Genomic DNA, 6,960 nt, shown 5'->3' on the forward strand with positions numbered 1-6,960 from the left:
ACGGCGGCGGCGGCGGCGGTGGTGGTGCCGTTACTAAGTCGGCGGCACAGGGCGGCGCTCAGCTAGTGACAATCGCGCGTATGTGTTGGTCCGTGGGCGTGTCCGGGCCCCGGCCACCGCGGGACCGGCCACCCACACGCCGGCGCCGGGTGGTGGGGGTCTGCGGTGACCGGCGTCGCCGCCGCGTAATATAACAACGTGTCAAACACGGCAAACCCCCGCGGCTCGTGACCGGTGGCCCTAAAGTTATTAATTTCGTCGTAAGCCCCAGTCCCTTTACACGCGCTGTATATCCTACCCACTCCGACCCCACTAAAAACACTGCTGCCCACACTCACATAATGTATATTATACGGGATGATCAATTAAACGTGTACAGTGTACACTCATTAATTCGGAAAACATTTATGTTTTTGAAAATATCTTTTATTCACAATTCTGAGATTTTATAAAACAAAATTTTTGAAAAAAAAAAATCATATTTTTTGCTTTATTTTATCGTTATAGTTTTAATTTTTTTGTCTCTTTTGAATAACACCATATATTTTGATTTAATATTCCTGAGCAGAATATTATTCCTCGTACTTCGATGTACAAAAATCAAAATTCAAAAAAGTAGCTTATTACTTATTAGATAAAACTTACAAGTATAATTTAAGTTTTGATAAGCGAAGTAGTGTGGACCAACATTTTATGGAGTAAGTACTCAAATACTACTCTCTTCAGTTCATCCAAAATTTGATTACTTATAACTCATAAACACTCGTTTTAAATTAAGTTCAAATATATCCAAGTATTCCAAAAAATATTTTGTTTTTGAATAAAAAATAAAAAAATGCATATTATTATTTATTATAACAGGTAAATATTTCAAACTTAAAGAACATATATTTTTTTTAGAAAAATGTTGTTTTTACGACTTGAAATTATGTAAAAACAATTATTCCAAAAACGTTATTATAGTTTTCGAAATAATGATAGTGTCTTTCGTTAAAAGGATCACCCGGTGTATAAATAAATAAATATATATATATATATATATATATATATATACTGCAACCCTTCGCGTACCCGCTAACGCCGCCGTGCAGGGCTTATTTGCTGTGGTCCTGGCAGATCTCTGACCCACTGCATATTATCCCCCACCGCTACCTATTATGCACACACGTTCCATCCGCTCGCGCGCACATGCGTGTGTGTGTGTGTATGTGATTTTGTGTTTGTGTTGTACGAAGAAATTTCACACGCTGTAGCGATTTCGATTAACCGGCGAACCACTACGTACCACTGCACCACGCCACACCTTAGATGGAGCTGGCGCGTAAACGTGTTACGCGGTACGTTTCCACTTTGTAACTTCATCGCGTATAATAGGTACATAAGACACCTATATGTATGTATAGCTATTATATACGTAAGCTCGCTAGTTTAGATAAAAGTAACGATATCAAACGGTATATACGTATACGTATTTTATAATATCATATAGGTCACAAGGAATTTTTCCAAGCCAATGACGGAATGCAACAGTAATCCCCATCCCCGAACCAGGAAAAAATCCAATTAAAAATACACTATGTGGAACTGTGCATAGTCTTGGAAAAATCATCAACTAGACATTCATCTGGTACCTCAAATCAACAAACCATATCTCCGACTACCAATGTGATTTCGGACGTAACCATACTACTATAGACATAACCTTTCCACACTACACGGCAATATCTGCACGGCTTTCAAGAGGAATCAACACTTAATACTAATCTCACTCGATTTACAAAAGCCGTATGGCATAGTTTGAAGAGGCAGAGTATTATCGATTCTCATGAAATGAGTTATTAGAGGCTACATAGTAAAGTTTCTGGTAAACTTTTTAACCAATCTTTCTTTCTGAGTGAAAATTCAAAACACAAATTCCAACCTACATTATATTATCAAGAACGGTGTTCTTCAAGGTTCAGCTCTTACCGTCACTCTCTTCCTGGTAATAGCAATAAACGAAATCGGTAACAATCTCCCTTTTTCTGTCAAATTTAAAATCTTTTCAGATGATTGAAACATATATTGCAGTGGAACAAATTTGGTAATATCTATACAACTGTTACAAGAATCACCACGGTCCTCAAGAACAGACTACATTTTTTCTCTTCTCCAAATACAAGACATCATATTATTCAACATGAATAAAAAACACTCTCACCCCTCAGATTACCAAGCAAGACTCCACTTCGTTACTCAGATACGTATTCGTTAATTCGTATTCGACTTATTTTTGATCACAAATAACAGCCTTATCTTAGTGTATAAACCATTAATAAATGTTACACTAACCAGACACGTCAAATTCGCGACCTGTGATTAATTTTTTGTGGCCCACAACTAACAATATTAATGAAAAAATAAAAAAAAATTATAAAATATTTATTTTATATCACAACTATATCTTAGAGAATGGTTTATTTGGTATACATTATTAAACTCTTTTATTTTTTGATAAATTATAATCAAATAAGTATTATTTATGGTTTTATTTATATGTATACATATATGTAAATATAAGATCAATAAATTATAGATTTATAACGTAGGTACGCAACACGCGGACCTCTTCTATTGTCAACATTTAATCTGGTCGTTCGAATTTTTTATACACATTACATACACTAAGTAAATTATCTATTTGTCACTCAAGAATTATTTTTTTAAGTCTAGTATTTTTTCCAAATTTGCTATACAAAATGCACTAAAATTTCACTCATATAGTCTTGTAACTAAATGGAATTAATATTTATATTACGGATAATATCCGTTTAAACCTGCTCAAGTGCGATAATAAAAATTACAAGAGTATCTTTGTATACCTATAAAAAATACTTGTGCAACTGATATTATTGTAGTATATTATACATTCATATAATTTAATTTTACTATTAATACCTATATATGATTTCAATTAATAGTTCAGTCGTTTAAATATTAAAACACGTTATTTTATAAACGTCTTGGTCAACGATCTTCATCTCAGCAATAAATTTACTCCCTTCAACCACCTTAGTTATAAATTAATATTTTTGATTTATAACTAAATAATAAGCGTTTTTTTATTATTTGAAACATTTGAATATAAATTATAAGATACTCTTTTTTTTAAATTTTTGAACATTATTATATCAAGTAAATATCATATAACAAATTGAATAAACTTTGAATTATATTATAAAAGGTATTATTTTGTTGGCGAACACCAAAAATGGTAGGTATAGTGATTTTTACCGAAATATCTTTTATGCGTTTATACACTAGTAGTTATTGACATTTAAAATTAGTGTTTATAAATATTGACTAGGTACACTTAAAGTGCGATGTATGTTATAAGATAATTAAGATGTTATCGTTCTTTCACAAATCACAATGTATAGGCACCTATTAAAACTTTTAATATGTGTTTGAAAAGAATGTTCAACTGTTATTATAATATTATCGTACGAGATAGTAAGCTTGATAAATGATAAACCGATTTCGTGACATTTGATTACTAAATATACCATTATTAGTATTAATGCGTATGCATATATTAAACGGAGCGCAATGATTTTTTTAACGCTGATAATTTAAATTTTGAATTTATTTTAAAGTTAACTTAAAAATGGAAAATAAGAAAGACATTATTTATGAAAATTTTAACAGAATTTTAATTTAAAGTATAAGAAAATAATTGTTTTTATTTAAATACTGAACAATATAATAAATATATAAGTGAAATAAATAAAGTATTAAGTACTAAAGAAAAAAACCAATAACCAACTAACTACAGGAGATTAAATAGGTTTGATATTAAAGTTGTAAGAATAGTTATAAATTAATTATTCAATTACAGTTAGATGAAACTAAAATTATTTATTATGTGAGAAACAAAGAATAATATGAAATTATGAAAGATACTCATATAAAAACTGGCTATAGAAGAGTGAACCTGAACGATGAGTGAATTACAAATACGTTTAAAAATATAGCATATGAATTTGATATATGTTCATTGCAAATTTAAAGCAAACATAAAATTCCGAAAAAAGGTTTTGTAATCAAACCTTATTATAAGTTATGAGCTGAATCTTCTATGTCAAGTAGACTTAGAAAATATTTTAACTTACAAAAGTGGCGAATTTAATTTTTTTTTAAATATATGAATAAAAGGAAAGATATTGCAATTAGAAAAGAACAATGGCACTAATTGGACTTCAAACACAAGCAATGCTCGTTGAATGTTCGAATAGTGAAGTATTTGTAAAAGTTGACAACATTCACCAAAATGATTAGAAAATGTCAACAATCACTGCAACACTGCTTTGATGGCCACACATTTTAACATAAAACACATTTTCGTAAATAAAATACTCCGTAACAGAAAATAAAGTTGTGAATTAAAATCAAATTTTAATAATTATTTTCATTAATCATCTATAGTAGGTAATGAAAAAGAAACATAAATTTAATTTGATATTGCATATTGATAAATTACATCTAAAGTTAGAATAAAAGTTATATTTTATGTACTTTTATACTTATATGACCCAGTTAAGCAATTTTTCTTTACCTAGTATATTTATTATTCATATTACATAATAACAATTAGATAATTATTATAATAACTAAACTATTATAACGTTTCAAAGAATTAAATAATAATAATTCCTATAAATATAGATACAGTAGATAGGTACCTACTATAATGACTCATAAGTCATTTTTATATAAATATTGTTCAGTAAATTTTCCTTCTTTGTTTGTATTGAAAAGAAAATGATCATCACATAATTTATAGAATGTAATACACTAACAATAAAAGGATTAATAAATTTGTTTTGTATTACAAACTCTGTCGGTAGGTCGTATTATAGGGGTGTATGTAATATACGTACAATAATGTATGTAGGTTGGACATTTTAAGAATGAGTGCTTTTAGCTTGTGACAACTTTTTTTTTACACTTTAGGGTAAAAAACGTATGTGTCGAAAAACAATACGTAAAAAGGTTTGCTGAATAAACAAGAGTGGTTGAGGTGTATTAGGGTCGAAAACACCATTAAAGGAGCGTTTACTTTTCATAACAAATTGCCCTCTATACATACTGGTGCACCTCATATTACAATACACATATACGTTGATACGTTTTATGAATATATGCAAATGTGAATGGCTGCGGGTGATCTTTCTTTCCATCATCTGCTCGATGATGGGTTATTTGTTTTTTTTCTTTTCTTTATTCAGACCATAATGTTTACGTTCAATATAACATTCATATATAACACACACATACATATACATTAGGTGTAATCATATATAGGTGCATACGATGTTCAGTATATTTTTTAAGTATAAATTCATTTTTTTATCGGTTCTTGAAGAGTATATGTACGTAATAAGTAATAACATAATATAATATACTCGATACAACAGTATACATAGTATATACCAAATAATTCTATGTTATAACTTTTAAAACCGGCGAAAACTTTAGAAATAGATACAAGAATAAAAAAAAAATAACACAAATTCAATAATATAAAAATGAAACATGAACAACTAATCTAGAATTTGCCAATATAATTTAATTTATTTTCAAACCATTAAACTTTTTCGTGTTAGCTTTGAAAAAAAATGGTTGAACAAACGTTATTCAAACATACTTTGTAAATATAATATTAGCGGATTAAAATTAATGCAGTAGGAATTGAAAAAAAAACCAATTTTAGCAATTAAATATTCATAAGTGTTATATATATCCTATATCCATATATGTGTTTATCGAAAAGGCTACAGAAAAAGTAGAATTATGTATTAATGTAGAAAATATCCAAATATTGAAGTCGTTTGTCGATAAAACATACCAAGATAACCTGGACTCATAATCTTTTGAAAAAAGTTAAAGAATTTAATTATTTATAAGTATTATTCAATACCAAAAATAATTAGTCACATAAAATTAGTTCGAGTAAATCAAAATTAAAATGAGAAATCGTACTATCCAATTTCTTAAGTCCTATATATTCTCTTAGAAAACAAAATTAATATTGTACACGAGTATACGGTAATAATTAAATCTACTTATGGATGTGAACTAGTGCAATAGTAAGACGACTTAGAATTTTCGAAAATAAAATATGAATGATGATATGCGGACCATTTCGTGAAACAAAAACCAATGAATGGAGAAAAAATTTCAGGAAAACTAGGTTTAGCACCAATCACTAGTTACATACTTATATAAAAAGACAAAGAATACAGTGGTTAGGCCATATTATGAGAAGAAGCGAAGAAGAAACCATTAAAGCAGTTATAGAATAGAAAACGGAAGGGAAAAGATCTCAAGGCGGACCGAGGAAAAGGTGGCTAGATGTAGTAGTAGAAGATGATTTTAAAGCTCTGGAAGTGTAAGAATAGATAGCAATTGTTTGAGATTGAGAGAGATGAAGGAATGTAGTGATGGTGGCAAAGACTCTAATAGAGTTATAAATGCTAGTGATGGTGATGATGATGATGATGATGATGATGATGATGATGATTATATATAGGTAATATTGTTCTCAATTAGACGACCAGCTCGCGGAGATCCGTTATAAAATGTTCAATGACCTAATTACAAGAAAACAGAAACGTTTTTATTTTTTGTCTCTCATCGCTTATCGGTTTACCCTGCACCTTCCATCATCTATAGAGTAAATCCTCGAAAAGAAATCCCTTCTCCACCTTTTCGTGAAGCAGCGATAACGACGACGATGCAAATGTAATCCTCTCAATTTCGATGGTTGTTCGCGCCAAAACGGCGTGACAGTTAATGAGCGTCGGTCGCGTAATCCCACGAGAAGATAATCTGGCCCGGTATTCACGCCGAAGGGGTAATTAAGTTATATATACACTATATATACGCTCGCACACATACAATTGCTTTGTGTATATAGAG

This window comes from Melanaphis sacchari, unplaced genomic scaffold, assembly GCF_002803265.2.
Source record: "Melanaphis sacchari strain LSU unplaced genomic scaffold, SCAv2.0 Contig11_pilon_pilon, whole genome shotgun sequence".
NCBI lineage: Eukaryota > Metazoa > Arthropoda > Insecta > Hemiptera > Aphididae > Melanaphis > Melanaphis sacchari.